The sequence below is a fragment of the Trachinotus anak genome, unplaced genomic scaffold, assembly GCF_046630095.1.
Source record: "Trachinotus anak isolate AG129_WGS33_773 ecotype Australia unplaced genomic scaffold, CSIRO_AGI_Tana_v1 ptg000014l, whole genome shotgun sequence".
Taxonomy (NCBI): Eukaryota; Metazoa; Chordata; class Actinopteri; order Carangiformes; family Carangidae; genus Trachinotus; species Trachinotus anak.
This window is the reverse complement of record NW_027273865.1, coordinates 8,142,591-8,164,093: the sequence shown is the minus strand read 5'-3', so window position 1 is coordinate 8,164,093 and position 21,503 is coordinate 8,142,591. Positions and strand designations below refer to the sequence as shown.

At 42.7% G+C, this 21,503-nt stretch overlaps 1 protein-coding gene across 4 annotated transcripts in view; it reads left to right on the top strand.

Annotated features, from left to right (window-relative positions):
- Positions 1 to 114: 114 nt before the first annotated feature.
- LOC139631948 (rho guanine nucleotide exchange factor TIAM1-like) overlaps positions 115 to 21,503 on the top strand; it is a 45,619-nt gene continuing 24,230 nt past the window's right edge. The window contains exon 1 of one of the 4 annotated variants that reach the window (XM_071496631.1): positions 115 to 742. The gene's annotated coding sequence lies outside the window, so the exon portion shown is untranslated. Of the gene's footprint in view, positions 743 to 763; positions 1,232 to 8,064; positions 8,633 to 8,724; positions 10,454 to 21,503 lie in introns of those variants that run through there. The other 3 variants (XM_071496634.1, XM_071496632.1, XM_071496633.1) reach the window with 3 other exon arrangements.

The window sequence follows — 21,503 nt, the reverse complement described above, 5'->3', positions numbered from 1 at the left end:
TAACCTCTGTAAGAAAAGCGGGTTGACTTTATAAACTGTCCTGCATGAGAGGTTACTATCAGTTTTACAACATCACTCAGTATAAACAGCTTTCAGGCGCCTTCTGAGGAACATACGCTTACTCAGAAATAGTCATCTTCAAAGTACCTGTCTCATATTAAACATGTCCATGATTTACCAGGGTTTAGTTATGGGATGTTTACAATAGAGTTGGCTAAACCATGTGATCTTATTTCGTTTCTGCTTGTTTTAATGGACTTCAGTCTGTATCACATTTCTTGTTCTAATTTTAATATTTGAGCTCCTTGATGAAAAGGCCTGTGTGTGTGCAGGAGATGGGATGCACAGACTGCGCCAATAATTTAAATAATGCGTTATGATAAAAAAAAAAAAAAAAAAATGCTAGGTTTCTCTGTGTTTGCTCAAATGCTTATAAAACTAAACACTTCACCCACGACTGTGCATTACACAGTCACTGAATGCCGATTCGAGGTGACTCGCAGCTGATTGGCCCAGAGACTAAATAAGTGGCAGTCTCATGATCCACTTGCACGCCGTCTCCATGGCCCGTGGGCTCCGCCCCTCTCAGCGGTGTGGAAACAACACGCATGGTCCGTAGACAGGCAGATCCTGGAGAGGCAGCGGGGCTCAGAGAGACGGGTGGGCTGCACGCCGGTGTGTGAAACATGAAGCGCTCTGTGTCGGGACGGAAGCATCCGCATCCCGACGGTGGCGGTGACAGGTATGTAGGGAGGCCGGGAGGCAGGCAGCGCTGAACAGGAGAGGGATACACAGGCTCGATGTCCGATCATGCTTCCGCATGGTCCTAACGCCGACTGCACGCATGACCGCGTCACTCAATCATACAAGTTCAGCAGAGGTGACAGGCGCTGCCGCACTGGGGCGGCCGGCGCGGTCCGCGGGACGAGGCCGAGCAGCCGTGTCGGTGCACGGACTGTCGGGTAAATGGTGTCGATTCATTGATCCAGACATCGGAGATCTGGCGTTTTGATAACAGCCATGTAGACGTGATTGACAGCGCACACGCAGCGGGGTCAACCTGCAGGTCCACACATTTCAGTCTCCATCGCTGTCACTTGACTGCGCATCCCGCACAGCAGCCCCACGGACTTCAGCAGCAGCAGGATGTTGGGGGGGGGGTTTCCCCCCCTGTGCAGACAGACAGGAAGGATAGCCTGTCCGCCGTCATACCTGAGGTGTCTGAACGCCTGTGAGTGTGTGGTCGTTTGGACAGCCGGGGGGGGGGGGGCTCAGTGCGGTAAATTGTTGCATGAGGCAGCATCGCCGCATCTCCCCGCCGCTGCTGTAGTTAACACCTCGCTTTAGTAAACAGGTCGTGTGCAGGTGACTCCACTGAAAGGCGACAGCTCATTGGTGCAGCCGCTTCACTCAAACGACCTTATGGTGTCAAGTTTGTCGCGGCGTCACTACTGGTGCCGAAGCCCCGGTGTTTTCTGCCTGTCACTCAGGAGCGCGCTGTGCGCACTGTTTGGCAGTCATGCTGAAGGGACGGCTGTGGAGGTGGCCATGAGCCGCTGGTGTGGAGATGTTCTCTAGCAGGTTAAGCCTCACTGCGTTTTGATTTTCCCTCATTGCAGCCTGTAACTTGACATTGAAACGTTTTTTGTTCAGTCCTTTAAAATGAAGCACTTATGGGCAGGACCGAACAGTGTCTGTCTCATTTGTGAAGCAGACTGTATAGGAGATGGTTTTGTATTGGACAATAATTTGCTGTAATTGCGTTTTCTGAGATTTGTCCTGCCAAGAAAAAAAAAAAAAAAAGATCTCACCACTTGAAGGGTAAAGTTTTTCCTCAGTCAGCAGTTTGTACTCATGGTGAGCCAAGTATGACCGGACTGGTCCACAAACAAGCCACGGAGATGCATCTAGCAAGGCCATTTGGGCAACAGAGAAAAGAACTGTCTTAACTGCTACAGAGGATTTTCAAGGCTGTAGTAGACAAAATAAAGAGAAGTGTGTCAGCTCGTAGGCTGATGCAGGTCCTGATGCAGGCTTTTTTCTGTGTCTGTGGGGGGGGGGGGGGGCATTTGGCAAAAGAAGTTAATGCCTGCTTAATTTTTTTTTCAGCAACAAATGGAGTAGCATCTTTCATCAGTGTATTTACTTGGCCAGTCAAATTGGTGCAATGTCCACACATTCCTGGTAGAGAACTTTGTAGTGTTGCATGTTCCTCCATTGATCCATCCTGTTGTGATAACAATTGTCCAAATAAAATAAAATGTCAGAGTCTGTGTTTTGCCGCACATTTTCAGAGTTTCAGTTACGTTGCTTGTATCGGGTAGTTGTCTCAGTGGACGGTCTCAAAGTTGCCAAAGACAATAATCAATGTGTGGAAGACGTTCTTGCAGTGTTACAGAACCTGTGCAGCGGCCTGAGCAGTTTATCTGTGGTGGAGAACCATGGGAGGAAAACATCCGGCAGAATGGCTTCAGTGTTCGGTGATGTGTCCTCAGGGTGGTAACCTGAGCCCACCTGTGCGACAAGCCTGCACAGAGAGCCCACCCTCTCTCTCTGTCTGTCATTGTGTTTGTCTGTGGTCGAGTTGAAACAAGTTTTGCTGCCCCCCCCCCCCCCCCCCCCCCCCCCCCCCCCCCGCGCGCTTGTGTCCACACTCTTTAACTCCACACCTCAGAGATGCATGTTAGACCAACTCGAAGCAGTGAAGCCACTGTTGTAGCTACACATGAAGGAATGTCTGCACATTCATATGGTAATTTGTTGGCTTTTCATACAATCCGTGACTTTGTTCTTCATGCGTGTACAGAAATGTACCATCAAACACAGTGATTTCTTCAAATGCGCATAATTTAACCCTCATAAGTGCTCTTTGTGAATTATTCATTTCCATCCCACTTGCACATAACTCTTCATTCATTTGCAAAGTGCTGCAAAGTAAATAGTGAAGACAGTGTAGTGCTTTGCTTTAGTTAACATACTGAGCTTAGTGTGATAACACGGACACAGACCGTTCGTTCTGATGCGAACTCACTACAAACTGCTGCATTACTTACAGTGGTTTGAATTTTGTAAAGCTAATGTTTCCTAAAGTGTGTTTGACTTCACTGTGTGTTAAATCACTTGCGCCCGAGTGTTAGCTTACTTAGTCAAGCCATGTGTTTTTTAAAAAAGGGTCAGCGAATAAGGAGACGAGGTGTGTTGTGGAAGAATTAAGTACACAATTTAGACCGCAACCACAAAGCTGGAAACTCATTTTGCTAAGTGGCTGATTGTTGGGATTACAGCGAGAGTACTGAACTGAGCTAAAGTCTCAGTGCCTTGCACACATCTTTCCAGTTGTGGTAGGAAAGGATCATCTCAATTGCCATTATTCTGCCCAACAGTTTTTAATAATGAAATGACCACATCTATACTACAGACCGCTTAAATGCATAAATGCACACTGCTGGCAAAGTTGCTTAAATATTTGACTAAACTTTGGGCTCGAGTGGTGTTTGTGATTCTCTTGGAATATTTCACATTTGTTGAAGCTGAATAGAAGCTCTGTTCTCTGATTCTCCGACAGGGGAGCCCACGCTTCAGTTTTTTTGTTTTGTTTTTTTCATTAAACTATAGAAATCTCAACCTCAAAATATTTTAGTGTTGAAACTGTTAGTTGATCGATGGATTAGTTGAGCAGCACAAAACAGATAAACAATAATAGAGAGAAATGAAGTTATTAATTAAGCATCAAGGATTTGCTGTTTCGAGCCACTCGCATATGAGGATTTGCTCCTCCCCTGCTGTTGGTCAAGCCGACATTTTGAAGAGGTCACCTTTGGCTCTTGGAAATTATGATGTGCGTTCTTCACATTTTTTTTTTTGACATTCATACACAAAACAAGAAGTTCATTAATTACAAAAAAAGAAAACTGGGGAAAGATTCACTATTTTGTAACCCTAAACTGTTTCCATTTTATATAAAGGGCAGACTATTCACTCTCCCCCCGTGTTGCAGTTGTAAAATTACAACTTGAATCACACTCTGTGAAACACTTGCATTATAAAAGTGGCCCTCTCTCACACAGGTCCTGTAACGGAGCAGCAGCAGAGAGTAACAGTGTTGATGTTGCAGCTGTGAGTGGTCGTCTGAGTCCAGACTCTCTTGTTGAATGCAGTCAGTGCAGGCTGATTGCCAGATTTGTCTTGTGATAATTATCTGCTGTTTCTGTACAGAACAACAGATTCCTTCTATCAGAATGAGACAGAGTCCATGTTGCGGTCATATGCAGTTTTTTTTTTTTTTCAAAACATGAATATCAGATTATTTCATTGAGTTTTTTTTTTTTTTCCCTAAATCAAGCAGTCTTTCTTCCCTCTCCAGCTCAAGCTGATGGATGAGCGACAGCTATGCTTTCCTTTCCACCTCTGTTTACATCCATGTTGTACTGACTTCGAGACACGAGCTCAGTTTTCCCTTGTTCCTCCTGACAGCACATCTGTCTCCATTAGAGAGTACTATTGATGTGTGGCTGTATCAGTCTGTCTTCTTCCACCTTTGGACAGTTGAAAAGAGGAATCCCATTGTTCTCCACAATCGGCCACATTGTAAACACATCTGAGAGTCTGGTATTGTTCTGTTCTGGACCGTGTGCTGCTAAGCAGCTGATTGACTGAATCTTTGAACCCTTGCTCAACATTTCACGTGCATTTAAAAAGCCTTTGATATTTTTCTTGTTTAGTACCAATTGCAGAGGACTGAAAGTTACCACATATTCCAGCATCTGAAAAAGTGAGGTCATGTCTGATGAATTCATGATGTGCTGACAGTCAGCATTATCTGAAAAAACTATCTAGACGCCTTGCCAAGATTTGATCCCAGATGCTTTCCAGAGGATAACCCCCTCAAGCAGTGCTGCACTATGATGCACTCTGCATAATGTGAGAAAAAAAACATTGGTTATGTTCCACCAACCTTAGAAAGCAAGGACCAAACACAAAGTACCTCCACGCTTTAAGTAAAAGCCTTGAGCAGCAACTTCTGCAGGGGTGTTTCTGTGTGGCTCTCAGCTTGTCTTTCAAGCCTGATGAAGACATGGGCTTTTCACATGAATTATTACAAGCCTAAATTAACACTCACATCAAAGTCAGAACGAATAACTCTTTACTGTGGCTTGCACCTTTAGAAACAAGCAAACAAGTACTCCCCACAAATTAAGTGGACTTGCTTGCACCGTTGAGTATTGACTCGAGCTTCAAAGACGCCTTTGAGGTTGTGGTAGCCTCGGAAAAGTGATTTCTGAAAAGATTCTGTTCCATTTACAGCAAGGCTACTATGCCAAACCCAGAGGCCTGTGTGTGTGTGTGCGTGCGTGCGTGTGTGTGTGCATGCAGACTAGTGGATGGTATTTGCACTCCACAATGGTCATGGGGTTTGGAAAGACATGACGACTGAGCATTAAAAAGCCTCATCAAAGCTCTGTTCCTCCTCCTATTTCTGAGCTGTGAGCAGGAACGTATGACTGGCTGTCAGAATGGCACATGGTGATGATCATTATCTTCACATGGCTGATAGAGTCTTGTGGTTTTGGATGAATAATAGATACTAAGTGCACTAAACTGCTGCGGCTATGAGTCACTTTGGGGAGGCTGGAGTTAGACTAACTGTGCCGCTCCATCAATCATAAACAAGAACTTTTCAGGCATTTTTGTTTGCTCGACGTCGGCTCTGATGTGGTGTGTGTTTTGAAGTGGCGACGATGACGATATTTAGTTATCCTGGGTCAACATTTGAACCTCTCAGTAAGAATTTATTTGCTGATATGCAGGAAAAAGTGACGAGTGAAACACAGCAAATAGCTTGTAAGAAGTCTAGGTTATAATAGCGTAACTGTTGTCTCACCTTTTTAAATGACTGTTTTCGTGCAAGGCAAGTCCTTAATACATATCGTTAATCACACTTTCATTTGACAAAAACATATGATATTTGCTTGATTGTTTCAACTGATGTATGTCCGACAAGTGCCTAAGATTTGTGGGTTTTAGCCTCTTAAATGTGAAGATTTGGTGGTTTTTTTTTTTGCAGGTGAGTCGGACAAAACAAGTACAAAACAAGCCCGTAGAAAGTGTCAGCTGTCAATACGAAAAAAAAATTACCGATTAATCAATAAGAAAATAATTGTTAGTCGCAGTCCTAATGTCAATGCTGTTGAAGCATGGATGAGTAATTATTCTTGTAATCAAATCTGAGACAATTTAATTTCTAGAAGCCTGTAAATCAGCGCTCACTGGGCCATAGATGTGCTTCATGTGGCTCACAAATTTTTGTAGGGCCAAACCATGGTCAGCGTGCTTTGTGTATCCCTATCAGTATAACCCTACCCAGCAGCTTGTTAAGGTCAAACCAATGCACCCCACCATCTTTTATTAAATAATTTTTGAGAGCCACCTATGCTGTATAGGTCCAGTCCTGACCAATCAATTCCAGCCCTTTCTGCGCATTGTAAATGATTTCCCTCTCTATACCGGTGTCTTTGATGTCGACTCTTGAGAGGCAGCTCACTGCAGGAGACCACTGGATCCTCCACTAATGATCTCTACCCGGGCTTGGGCTCCTGCTTTTATGTCTTGCATAACAGTTGCCTTTTTTTTTTTTTTTTTTTTTTTTTTTTTTTCTCCCTTTAGATATCAGCTGTACATAGTGTTCTTTCTCAGTACAATGGATCATCTGTTTCCTCAGATGGACACTGTGGGACATGTGTTGTTGTGATTGAGGAGACCTTCAGGACAAAAAAACACTTGACCCCTTGTGGCGATAGATGCTATTTTCAGTGCTGCAGATTTATAGCTTTATGCTGAATCAAATGCTGCATACAACGGACCTCTTGTTCAAGAATGAAATCAACTTCAACGTGACATATGAATAGTTTGTATTTATACACCAGTGGCTTTGTGTGCAGATCTGAGAATAAAGTTTGAATCAATCAAAGTTACTGATTCTACATCCTGATGCCTATCTGGGGGTGATACTCATCCCCTGTATGTTTAATTGAGGGCGTTTCACAGGCGTGAGACAAGAAAGGATCTTGGCTTTGGACTGGACTTGTGTCATAGCATTTTCATACGGTGGTGCACATTGTTAGGCATTACATTTACATACTCTGGTCAGGGAAAGTCGTGTTATTCTTGCCCAATAATTGAACTGTTATACAGAGCTACACAGGCCTGCCTCCACCTCCTGTGTTGAAATTAGCTGCGTGCATGTCTTTGTCAGAAGCATCCCTCTGTATGTCCTTCACATTAACACATTATACAATGGAGACTGTAACATCACAGCTTCGTCATCTTGAATGATGTGTGGTCCTGTGGTCGCTCCCAGAATCGCTATGTTAAAGCTGTGTGTTGTCAATTATTAACTGACCTTTATTTAAAGCCATTCAGAGGCACAGCGCTGTGATTTAGCTCACTAGGCATGTAACATATTGGGCTCCTGTCCCTTGAGAAAGTTCTGAACCCTGTTGACTTCTTGCACACATTTGGTGGTATCAACACTCTCAGAGCAAAGAAGAATTTATGTGATCAATACAACCAGTTATCCAAAAAGTTTGAATTTTATATTTGATATGCTCAAACATGATTAGGGGAAAACAAGAAAGAACTGTTAATCTTCAAGTATTCACTCACTCTGCGCTGATACTCAACTCAGTTTGGGGAAACCAATCACCGTATTGGCTAAATGAGGCTATTTCTGTTCTACAAAGCACAGCTGATCACCTGTCTGACACCGTCCCTGCTGTGAAGCTTGGTGGTGGCAGATTCAGCTGTTTTACTGGCAGGAGCTAAGACACATGCAAAACTGAAGGGGAAATAAGTGAACCTAGACTTGATTTGCATTTGAAAAACTGTGGAATTATTGTAAAATAAATGACATTGATTAACTTGAGCCAATTTTAATGTGAGAAAACCTTTAAAAAAAAAAAAAAAAAAGTCAAATTATCTATTCAAATGAAATATTTCAGCATTTCATTTTCAGGTCATTTTAAACCATTTTAAACTCTGTAATCCAATTTCTGCTGCAAATATGAAAAAAATTTATTTGATAATTTTTTTTTTCTATCTAAGTCTAATGCAAATAATAATGTTGCATTTTTTTACAAAAATAATTGGTGGTAAACTGGAATGTCGAACAGGGACAAACATGAGGAGGGAACCCTGCACTAAACGCACGCTGTGAAGACCCCAGTACATGCTTACAATACACAAACGCACATCTATGATAAGAGCAGTGACTTTAAGAGCAAGAACTCACTGCATATCCTGGCAAATGTATCACTGTCACTCCACCGCCTTCAGCTGTTTTTTTTTTTTTTTTTCCCTGTCTGAAGGTGATTGGCAGTGATTGCAGTTGCTTGTGACACCTGGACAGCATCAGCAGTCTGAAGTGTTGCTGTGGACCTGTAACTGTAGTCTCACCTGCCAAATGGCTCCTGCAGTATTGAATGGCCTGTCAATGTATTGGATGTCCAACTCAATCAGGTCCTAAATTGAGTGCAGATAGCATTTGGTTTAATAGCCCGGCGCCAGTGATGAGAGAGCAGAGGATTTTGTTTAGCTGAGCTCTATGCAAGCAATCTACATTTCTAAAATGCCTGTGGTGAGTGCAGACGTGGATTCAGCATTAGTGCACAGTCACTGATAGACACATTTATTGCGCTGCTGCCTGATCCAGGTTTTTTTTTTTGGTGGGGGGGGGCAAGGAGACAAGCAGATAAGCACACCTCATATCATGTAGTGTAAACGAACATAAAGTCAAAAATCTGTGTAACTTTTCAGATAAACACCTATGAGAATACTACAGAACACACTTTAGGTTCATTTTTGGTTGTGAGTTACTGTCAAAACACTCACCATCCTGGAAATAAAATGTTTTGTTTTTTCTTTTTAGACTTTTAAGTAGATTGTCAGCCTAATTAATAATAATCTCTTGACATCATGTCTTCAGATTGTATCATGTGCTTCCAAGTCTTTTGTTGTCATTGGCTCACGTCCCAGCAAATTGCTTCTCTGATCGAAAAGAAGAAATTGGCTGTCCGTGTGTATTGTGTGTGGAATTTGCTGCAGTCCTGGCACAGAAAGCTCAAACAAAATGTGTTATCCTGTCAGATTACCTGTGTGAAATCGAGCTCAGAGGGTTGATAAGAACGCAGGTTATTATGTCTGGTTGCCTGTGTAGACCGGACATTCCTGTCTTTACTATGAAACCCCAGTGGTTTAGTTTAATATCAGGGTCACAACCTTGGCAGGACATGAAGTTACATTGAGAGGAAGCCAGCCTGACCACAGTGCTGAGTGCTTTTATTTTGGTCATAGTCATCACAAAGTCTAGACATGGCAATTCACTCCTCCAATCTCTGGACCCCTTTCAGACAGCCTAAGCTCAGTGCTCGCTCTCTCTCGCTCGCTCTCTCTCCTCTGTGTGGTTGTCGGGGTGTCTGCACCCTTGACTAGCTCGGGGCACGCTTAATGTTCGGTGTGCATGCAAAGCTGCTTCTGGAGCACATGATGCAAGGCTGCTGCTGAACAGACGTCTTAATGCCCTCTCTCGCCCGTCCTCCGCTCCCTCTCTCCCCCTGTTCCCTCTGCCGGTTCCATCATCTCAAAATGAATCCAGCACTACTGTCACTGCTGACGTGATAGCCACACGACATCACCGGTGCTATGACAACAGCAAGCCCAGCCTTTCTCTCATTCACAGGTCCATTTTAGGGCTATCGCTGCACGCTCCGAATTGTGCACTGCAACACATTAAAGCTGCGACCTTTCAGCCCTGTTGCCTTTTTTGTCTTTTTATTTTTCACAAGCCTGTTGTTTTGATGCCTGCTCTTTAAACCACAAAGAACAGAGATGAAAGCTAGATTATTTCTTGTCTGATCCCAAAAATAAGGTGAAGTTTACAGTTAAGCTCCCACTGATCCAGGCTGAGAAATGCATGCCTGAATCTGACTCTGAATTTTGAGCTTATCAGTTTTTGGTTTTTTTTTTTGCACAATAAGAAGGCTGCAATTTTTTGTGTAAACATGATGCTTCTCATATGGGAGTAGAGGGGCAATTACAGAGGAGACAAGGGAGGGAACACATTCCTGCTGGCAGTAGGTTTGTAGTTTAGGGGGATGGAATTATAGAACGAAGGAGGGAGCAAGGAGGGAGGGAGCGAAGAGTGTGAAAGAGTCGGCAGGAGGAGGAGGGGGCATTTACAAACAGTCACTCCCCCTCCCTCCCTCCCTCCTTCCTTCCCTCAGTTCTTCAACTCATCCTTGCATATAGGAGTCAGTCTGCTGTGGACTTGCAGGAGAAGTATCAATAATCCCCCTCATGTGGAGCTTGAAATTTCCCCCCATTAGTGATGTGTGGGATTTCTCTTGGCTACTGATGGGAGAAAAAGCCGAAGTGACACTTCCTGGTAGTACAAAGTGAGGTAAGTCATTGTATTTGCTCCTGTGTCTTTTTGCATCTTTGCAACATTGCTTGGCTGTTTTGTTAGCTGATAGATGAGAGACAAATGGCTCTCCAGCCTTAGACCTCCCACTTTCCAAAAGAGGTGCTAAATAACACCAGTTTTAGTCACACACACACACTCACTTGAGTCAGTGTGTGTCCCTAAGCATAGGTTTCAGTGTATTTTCAGATTGTAGATAGATGTGTCAGATGCTCAAAGCTCTTCTAAATCATGGCGTGCCTTTGGGGTTTCTATTTTCGGGAATTATCATCTCTGGATGTGGTTTTCTCGGTAGTTTCCATCAGTGTTTGTAATTCCATGCTCTTATCTTAGAAGTGAATGTGTGTTTGTATCTTGTAACTGGGGTCTTCACAGCCTGCGTTTAGGGTGGGGTTCCCACCTCATGTTTGTACCTGTAGCACTCCTGTGTAGTGGCACAAGTTTGCCTGCAAGTGCACGCAGCAAGCCATTGTGTTGCTCTCCATTCAGTGCCAGACGCAAACAATACAGCTTGTGTCTGTGTCGTTGTAATGACAAAGAAGTGGTGGTGGTGGCAGCGGTTTTGTGATGCTGAGAAAGAGAGATGATGAATTGCAAATGCGAGAGATGGTCAAAGTCAAGGAGAATTCCCAGGGCACATCCTGGGGGGGTGCTGGAGGACTTTATGATGTGTGAGTTCATTTAAAATCCCAGCTTTGTGTTGGAAAGCCCGTGGTGTGACTCCTGCGATGGGGAGAGGGGTGAGAAATGGTCATCTGGTGTCATAGTTATGGAAATGTATGACCGTTCGAGGCTTAGCATGACAGGAGGTCAGGCTCCAGCTTTCAGGCTCGTAAGTCTTGACAATGCCCCTGTAATGACTGGAGGAAAGCCAGCTGTTAAAAAAACACAAACTCTGAATTCTTTTTAAAAGCTTTGTATTAAAACACATGCAATGGGACTCTTTCCCTCAAACTTAATTAAACCTAACAAAATTATTCTCCTGGGAGGAAAATAATTGTAATCACTGATTGGTTTGCATGGTCTTGTGTCATAAGCTTCGCTTAATTTGAAGGCACAGAGAAACAAAGGTTATATTGTACATTTACAAGCCAGTAGTGTTCATCTGAGATCAGGTGGTCTTTCAGATACTTGGCTCATAAAAGTTGGACTATATATGGAGCAGAATTCAGCATGACAGTACACGCAGCGCCACAAGGAGGTTTTTCCCTAGTCACTCAGGATTCAAACCACCGCACTTTGCTGCATTTAATTCAGGCTTTTAATTGTATTCATTTTCACCTGTGGCATATGTTGCGTAGCCAAGCTCTGCAGTTATTTTAATGGAGCAAAAAGTTAAAGTGACACTCTGGGCACGGCTGTGATAAATGAGAGGAGCTGGTTATCTCTACCACCCAGCATCCTGGAGCTTTACAAAAGGCGATCGTTACATGTACAAACCCACGTTTTTAAGTCATTCACAGATGTTAACCTTGTTTTGCTGCAAATCTGTTTCCGTTTGAAGGCATGTTCCCCAGTGCTGCGCGAGCGTCAGCTGCCAATGGTTTTCTTTGCTGAGAGTGCTTTTCATCATCACTATCACTGAATGTTTGGTCTGCCGTGCATTTTACTCCCATAGGTTGCAAAGTAAGTAATAAGTCATGTGTTTTTAACGTACTGATATTGGAAAGCAAGAGAGAGGAGAGTATGATCAGCTGTTTCCAACAGTACACATGCAGTCACAAGTTTTTTAGATTTTTAGATATTTTCCTTTTATTTGAGAGAATACCATGATAAATCATGTGATCATCATGGTGACATGGCACTGCTGGGCTACCATGATGCTCCTTTGCAAGTTTGACTACAGAAAGTCCAGGCTACTGGCGATCACGAAATGTAATTTAAACTGCAGCAATAATAGTTTTCCATTACAAAGGGACACAAGTATTCGACAGGAAGCCGTGCATGGAGCTGCAGTCACTTTAATATCAGACCAGATATGTAGGATTTTGGTTTGGTCAATTCTGACCAAATTCTTTTTTTCTTGTTAAAGGCCATGTGACAGAGATCTAGCAATACATCAGCATGGATAAGCGTATTGCTAATTATAAAGGAAAGATATGTTTTGTGGCTGAAAGTAAGTATTACCTCTACAATATGCTGACATTTAACTTAGTCCTGTACCACAGTATAGTAAAGAGTGCCTTTTCTACATAGACTCGTCCTCCTACTGAAGATACCTTTGCTCACATCTTTGTGTTTACTACCAGGTTTCAAAACCTGGGAAATGGGTGAAGGAACCGTGACTTTCTAAGTGACATTTTACCACAGGGCAATAAAAGAGGCCAGTACTGGAAACTGTGATCAGGACCACTTGAAGGAAGTTGTTTTGTTTTTTTTTAAACCAGCTTTGTGTAGTCATGTGTGTCAGGATCCAGCTCGGCTCTGCTTCAGTGCACAATGCAACACAGCAGCAAGCTGCGAGCTCCAGGGATGTTATGGCTGAGGTGGTGCTCAGGGATGACTTCTCAATGGGCTCAGTCCAGAGATATGATTTAGATCTCCTCAGCGCATGTAAACGTTAGACACATTGTTAGGATCTGATGGAAGAACAGTTCAAAGAGGCACACATTTGATTTTTGAGAACTTTATTTTGGAAACTTGTCCTTACCTCGAGGATGCATTTAATGAACACACAGATGCAGTCTCATGTTGTTATCTAGTGTCCCAGGATTAGGCATTCTCCCTTCTTCAGTATCTATTTGCAACATAACCTAAAATGTGTATTCCCTCCATATTAATATTAGAATCAACATGACGAAAATGGGCCCTGACACTGACCCAGATGTGTTTTTGAGTGGAGTTTGGCCTGTGTGTCTGTACTTGTGGTGCCTCATAAAAGCAACACACTCAAAACTGAAGCCATGCTTGGTATTCCCACTCACTGACCTGGAAGCAAATGGTTGCTTCTGTGGAAGAAGATCCTGAGTGAACCAGATGAGGAAAACACATTTCCAGTGCAGGATCGCAGCTCCTCGGTGTCCATGGCATTGCCTTTACTCTACGGCCAGCAAAAGGGGACAATCAAGCAAAGACATGTCAGCGGCCATACTGAGAATGGTAGGTGAATGGCTCACCCAGCAGTGCATGGGCTTCTGCTCCGAAGGCATCAGCCACTCAGTGCTATTTTGTAGTATTGCTGGTCCATTGAATAAGGGCATTCATTTATATTTGAATTTCACATAACGTAAAGATCACGAAGCCAGCTGGGCCCAGTGGGAGTGTGCTGACCAAGGCTGAACCCTGCAGTCTCCTCACATTTAGAAACTAGTTACCACCACATGGTTGCATGCCTCTGCCAATTAGTCAAGTTGCAGTTTACATCCATGTCTGTCCAGACTCATTTATGGAGTGAAGAATTTTAAAGGAATTTAATAAAAAGTTATTTAGCATAGACTTATCTTTTTGATGTGCGATATAGGGATATACAAATGAAACTGATTTGACTTGACTTTTGTGAAGCTTTGTTGTTCTTGTTCTGCTATATGTGTGAATGTTGCTGAGATATGGCGTTCAGGAGAATGAGAACAGGGTGGACGGATGCCTCCAGTCACAGCTGTGGGTGGTGCAGAGGCATAAATATATGTGAACACAGAGGAAACTGCAAACATTTTTTCACCTCCTACTGACATGATGAAATGTCTCTGTTGCAAAGTATTGTCCCAAAGTTTTGATAACCTCCAATATCGCGTTGTCTCGGCGCTAATATTGACAATGATAAACTGGCTGAAACTCAGCAGGATGCAAATATGATGCAATGATGTTATAAATATGCAAATTAGTGTTTTACCTCATGTAGTGACATCTCCTGCAGGCTTTAGCTACTTTACATTGAAAGTAGTTGTTTACAGCAGTTCAGTTCACTTAGTTTTCTCAGTTTACTCAGTTTCACCTGTTTGGTTCCAGTCTTGCTTCAGTGAGAGAGCTGCCAGACATGGCAGTTGTAGGAGAAGATATATTACCAAGTATGGCTATTATATATGACTCAGTAGTTTCCACCAGTATCTAATTTCAACTTACAGCTGTCAATATAAACATCATCTTTGTCGGTGCTCAGGAGATGAAGTTCCCTGGTGGATGCACCACTTTGCCATCGCGACAGAAACCCTGCTTGACCCCGGATCATACTTTGGTAAACAGTGGGTCCTAGCATCGATACCGCTGGTCACAAATCCATAATTATAAAACTGCCAGGCCCATTCGCTCCTCGTGTGAGGGGAAATTGTTGGGTGCGATTGGAGTCAGGCTGTGGAGGAGTGGATTGTAAGTCTGGAATGTGAAGCATGTAAAGGCAGACTAGTGTTGATGCTCCGTGTAGCCAGGGGAGACCTTTTCACTGACAGTGACAGTTACAGGCTATGAGAAGGTCAGCCTGTTAAAGCCTCTGGTGATTGTGGTTGTGATATTTTGTCACAGTGGCTGCAGCCTTTTTCATTACACAATGCATTTCTGTGCTCTTCCCAGATACACGCCTCCATCACAAACTGTCGGTATTGCGCTTGAATTCTAGTGTGATCCTACTGTCACTGGCTGGTGAGGAACATTTCCTCAGGATTTGACTAAGTCTCACATTATTGAAAGTTAAGTTGAAGTGAATTTTTATTGGATTTACTTTTATACTTTTTGCTTAAATGAGTACAAAGCTTGGAATTACAGATATCTAGCAGCAGATTTACACATCTAAAAGCAGCTGCTCCGAGAATTCAAAAAAATGATCACTGATGCTTCTGACACGGTGTCCTGCATAATTACTACAGATGAGAAAATGAGCAGTGTAGCTGTGATTTTAGAGAAGGGAAATTTAAGCCAGATGACAGAAGAGAATGGTGGTTAATTTACTTAGGACATTTGCTTTAACTGACCAGAGCTCATTTACTCTGGCAAATCCAAAATCATCAAGCAGACCTTACATTTATCTGACAGACTAATGAGGATTAATTGGTGGCTCAGCTGCAAGTTTCAAACTGTGTTGTCATTTGTCTTTTATTCTGATCAAGTAATTATTTGCTCTGATGTAGTAGTCTGTCTGGTAAAACCAAAAACACGTCCAAGGTCTATTTCGAGATGCTGTGATCGTTAGATAGCAGATTGTACTTGTAAGAGAAATCCCCACTACACCAGTTTTAAAAAGCACAGATTCCCCCCCCCCCCCCCGACATGTAGTCAGAGGAATCACCAAAACCACAACCTGTATCCTCCCTTTGTCTTAACGGTGGTCTGTGGCTTGTGAATCCCTCCAATTAACAGCTGTTTAAGGACTTCAAAGGCCGTCGATGAGGGGATAAAGAGCCGTAAGCAGGATGTGGTTTGCTAGCACCTTGGTTGTGACCCTGTGGACAAGCAAATTGCTGGCATTGATGATAAGGATGAAAGGACTCTGGCACAGAATGACACCACAAGATCTTCTTCAGTCAGCGTGTAAAAGTATAGAAAGACAATATTGGCTCTCACCATTGCATCTAATTGCATCTTGCAAGTGAGATTTTATGTTTTTGCTCTGCTGTTTTGGTGCTAATGTTACACATCTCCCAGTACACCCAGTGCACGATAACCATGATTCACAGTTAAAAAGACAAAGATTTAGCAGGTTATTATTTTGGCCAGCCATATGGGCAAAATACTTTCTCAGCCTTAGTGAGTTGAATTTTTACTGGTGACCATGGAATTTTATTAAGGATTCCTAAACTTATAGAGTGGACAGAAGATTTATTAACCCAACAAAACCTGCAGCATCTGCTGCACACAAACCCCTTCCAGCTTTAAAACACCAGCAGAAACAGTGACCTCTGCACACAGTGGTGCCCTAGAGAAAACACTTGCAGGGACAAAGGTGCCACCAGGCTAAACACCAGCTGCTGCTCCAAGATCAGAGCCTGTCGATTTATTGCATTATGTGTTGATATTTGCATCTTTCGCACAATTGGAGCTTATGATTTTGCACTCCATAGCCACGTCATGTATACTCTTGTTTACCAAGATTTGGATGAGGGTGGAAAAATTGTTTTTGATGTTTGACTTCTGAATTATTTTTCTTATTGCAACAGTGCAATGCCAGCAAGTACCAATGCCAAAAAAAATAAACACAGAATTAGGTGACATTGGTTCAGCCTGTATGTGTTTCACAGAAGTGCTCATTAGTTAAATAGAACACAGTCTGATGAGGGCAAACAGGGCAACTGTCTCCCTGCAGAGCCACATTAACTCAGTATTCCCATCCTCTTAACTAAAGCCTACTTAGCTCCTCAGAACATCTGAAATGATACCCATGTCAGTTTTGAATAATATAATTGGGGAACTAACTCACAAAACTCCTCCACCATATTAGCTGTCACAAAGAGTAGATGTCCTACTTAGCCTAGTGTGTAATTTTCACAGACAAAAAGCATCAGTTTGCATTACAATCTACCTTTGTACTCAAAATTCAAGTCGAAAATTGCCGAACTACATACAGTATTTACTTTTACCACTTGTTACTGCTACACCAGCTGCTATCCTACATTACATGTTGTTTCTGATATTTTTTTTTTTTGTTTTTTGGGGGGGGGTTGCTTCATGATACATTCTGTGCCACGACTTGGCACAAAGCTATTCCAAGACAAGTCGAGCTGCTTTCATGATCACTGAAAGCCCCCTTTTCCAGCTGTTTGCTATTCAGAGTTTCTAGGGCTACAGATCCAAGTCAGAAAAATACTCTTTGGCTACATGACAGTGCTAGATAGTTTTCCTTTGGAGCTATTAAGTGAAGGCTGGAGGAAGTACTTGTTTTGTGCTGCTCTTGTGTGGACGTCTCTCACCGCCATGAAACTTTTGAAAGAGGATGCAAGCTTTGCTGATGCTAAGTTTCCCCCCCGGCCTCGGTCGAGCACATTAAGGAGCAGAAAATGAGTCATGAGAACAGGAGATTGCTGTTTGGTACTTCCATTTCCACAGAAGCATATGACTCTATATCAGTGGGGAAATGTGAGTTGTCTTGAGTGCAGTCTTTCACCCCCCCCCCCCCCCCCCCCCTCCCCCTCCATACAACCACTGTTAACTGTCATTATCTCTAGAGACTGGAGTGTTCAGATTACAGGGTTTTGTGTTGGAGCTTGTAACTAGTCGGCCCGGTGCATTCTTGCCTTTCACCAGCGTAGTTAAGCTAAATAACAGGATTGTGTTTGCAGTTGTGTTTGAGTCAGAGTAAAATGTCCAAAATCTGATTGTAAGCTCAATTTCTTCTGTCGCATTATACATCTGATTTCAGTGAGTTATGCAACTGAGGCATTTCTGTCATCCTCTGATTTGTCTGCTGCGTTACAAGATTTTTTTCCACACGAAGCTCATGAGTATAGGAACATGTGACCAGGTGTTTGACACTGTCAGGAGGTTCTAGCTTGTTTCAAAGTCCAAAAGTCAGAGTTTGGCCATGGTGCAGGAATTTTCATCATTTCCTCAAAATACAAACAACTTGACATTTTTGTCCTTAGGGGTGTAAAGGAGAAGAAGAGCAGGTGGGAGCTAGGGCAGTTTTCCCTTGTTCCTGTTCCAACAGGCCCAAGTATTTGTCAAATATAAGCTGAGCTTTTAAGTGGTCTTTAATAACAAAAAACGACCTTAAATCTACCTGTCACATATTTCAGGGATGACAAAATCCCACAGCACTGGGAACGGAAATATGAATGCGACTCCCACCAAGACGGTTTCAGATATCATTGAAACTGTTGTAGTAAATAGAGGGGTTCTGGCATAAATCAGACCATGTGACATTTATGTTTCAATACAGTCATGCATATTAATGATAAGTTCTGGATAATATTTTGTGAAGTACATAAATCCAGACTTTGTCCACTGGGAACAGAAAAACCTAAAACCTCTTCAAATAACATTTTTCTGTTCCAGATTCTAACATCGTGAGAACAGAAGAAATATCAGTCTTTCTCTATGACAAAGAGTGATATGATCAGCATTTCTTGTCTGAAATACTTTGGAAACATTTAGCATTTACGTGTAACAGGCCCTAGTGTGACAAAACATGAAAGCCCTATACCCTATTTGTCTTGACATGAGCGCTGGATTTTATGAATCGGATGTTTGCCCATCAGCCACTCACTTGGAAGCAGCTTGATGCTTTTCATGTTTTGACTGTTTACCACTTCCCCAAGTGGTATTATCTATTGTGAAATTATGTGCATTTCCCTGGAGCTTTTGTGTTGCTGATCTTGAGTCACAATAAAACAGTCCTTCTCGTCTGGTCTGTGGGTGGCTGGCGTCTCCTGTGGTTATGTATTTCATTAAGGGCTTGCGACAGATGAATCCTCCGAGTCCTGCTGTCCGGCGCTCTCATGCAGCCCGCTGTAAACGAGAGGTGACCCACTTACTCGGGTCCTCGTTCTGTCATGCTGCCAAATTACAGGCAGCATTTTCCAGTCTAATTGCTGATTTGTATTTATTTATGTATTTGTGTATGCAGGACGATGGTGATGATACAGGACAGCGACAGGGGCAGTGACTTTGTAACGTGTGTTGGCAGGTATTTCTAAAGGAACCCACTGGGTGTTCCTGGGGATTTGGTGCTCTGTCTTCTCTAGCCCTGGTATTTCTTCCTCATGTATTAATAAAGAGCTGATAATGGAATCTGTGCACCAGCAGCATTGCAGCTTTAAGGAATATAGTGTAAGGGAACAGAGGCCATTTTAACCTTGCATTCAGAAATCCTGGTGACTCAAATGCATTAAAATTTAATATCTCTGTATTTCAAAATTATGGACATATACAGTAGTAATATAAAGTATGTGAACCCTTTGGAATTTGCTTGTTTTCTGTATTAGGTGGTCAGAGAATATGGACTGATTTTCATCTAAGTCACAAGTATGGACAAACACAATATACTTAAGCTAGTATCAAACAAAATATTATAATCCTCAGAGTCTTTATTGAAGCATTCAGTGCTGTTGGAAACTGGAAGTGAACCCTTTAATAACTGGTCAGACCTCGTTTGGGAGGAGTAACCTCAAACAAATGCTACTGGTGGCTGTGAATCAGATCTGCAAAACATCCAGGGGAAACTTTCAGCCATTCCTCCTCAGAGAACTGCTTTAGTCCAGCTAAGTTGTAAGGATGTAGTAGATTTACTTCGATGTTTAGGGTCATTGTCCAACTGCATCACCCACTTCAGCAGGTGGACAAGCCACCCTGCCTTTATCCCATCCTGAATTCATTTCCCCCTCATTGGTGGTGAACTGTTCAGGCCCGGAGGCAGCAAAGCAGGGTGAAATCATGATGCTTCCTCCACTGTACTTCACCTTTGGGATGGTGCTTTCACGTTGGTCTGCAGTGCCCCTTTTACACCACACATAGTGCTGCTTGTTCTTCCTAAACAGCTCAACCTCAGTTTCATCTGTCCACAAAAGCCCAGTAGCAGTGTAGTGTCAAGGAAGGTGCTATCTGATGCCCCGTTACTCATCATTCTGCGTGGTGCTCTTGGCGTCATCTTTGTTGGACGCCCACTTCAAGGGGGAGTAGCCACCAAACTAAATCATCTCCATCTATAGAGAGTGTGAGTTTGTAAGTCAAAGTAGCTCTAACCCACACATTCAATCGTGTTTACTAGTTCTAACCCCAGTTAGCTTTTGTTAATGCCATTAGCTGAGGGGTTCACATACTTTTGCCAACCTACACTGCGACAGTTTGAATAACGTATTCAGAATGGACAAGAACAATACAATGAGCTGTGTGTTATCAGTTAAAATACATAAATGGAGGTAATTCCAAAGGGTTCACTTACTGTTTTTTTTTTTTTAACCTCTGCATGCTTATTCGTTAGTGCATTTTTATTTTTAAGAGCTTCAGACCAGCCTCTTAACTACCTGTGTTCTCCTCTCTTAAAAGCTTCAGTGGAAACCTCTTTGATCAGAGGGCATCGCTGTTCATTGCTGATTCATCAGGATGCCATTACAAACATGATTTTACTGTAGAGAGCTGTTGTCTCTTTGCAAGCTCAACTTTAACAATGATCGTGTGGCAGACACAACAAGGAGCGTAATTAGATTTTCCTTCTCTCTCCTCAAATCATTTTTTACTTTTCTTAAACTTTGCATTTTTAGTGTAAATGGGACTACCCTTGTGAGAGAAAGGTAAAGGACAGAAGTAGTAGTTTTTTTTCTTTTCCTGCACAAACGACCAGCTGTTGTAATTCTTAATATGTCTTTGTTGGTTTTGCTTATCGGCTGACCAGTTGGTTCAAATATTTTAGGCCAGAACAAGTGAGATTTTACTGTAAAATCCAAGGTCACTGCGCAATGGGTTTCCTTAACTGTACTGACCGAGGAAACCTCATCTTCTGCTGCTTAAGCCCCTCATCTCTGCTTGAAACAGTCTAATTAATTTCTGGCCAATTTCACATCATATTACCACTGAAAACCACTGAGAACATTATCAAATCTAGTAGAGCAACATATTAATGCTCCCCTATAAATAGCAGAAATGTCATGCACAAATAACCAACCAGTAGAGCTGTCGAAGACATGCTCATATGGCTTTATTTTATTATATTTACAGTTTTATGAAGCCCCGTAGGCCTGAGAGGGACAATCTGGGATAAATCACACTGAACACTTTGTTTCTCTTGAGGGACGACTTCTGCAGAGCCATTGAACTTTCACCTTACACATATGAAAATGAGTCTCGAGGTAGCCCTTGGTGTTGTGTCTGTGCTAGCATTTTCTAAGCATGTGAGCATTTTATCCCTTAGAGAGTCTTGTTCCCTGTAATGAGTGCAATGGCATTTCATAGCTTTCTTTTCCTCTACCCAATAGGACTGAATGAAGCAGGCAATAAACTGCGGTGTTTTATGAAAAATAAATGGACTTCCATCAGCATCAAACACTGTGCATTGCAGCACCAGTGTGAGGTGATGAGTGAGCAAAATGAAGAGGGGAAAGGGAGCAACATAAGGTAGAAAAACAGGGTCAGCTCCAGTTTACGTAACGCCCCCCTTCACAGTAAGCCTGAG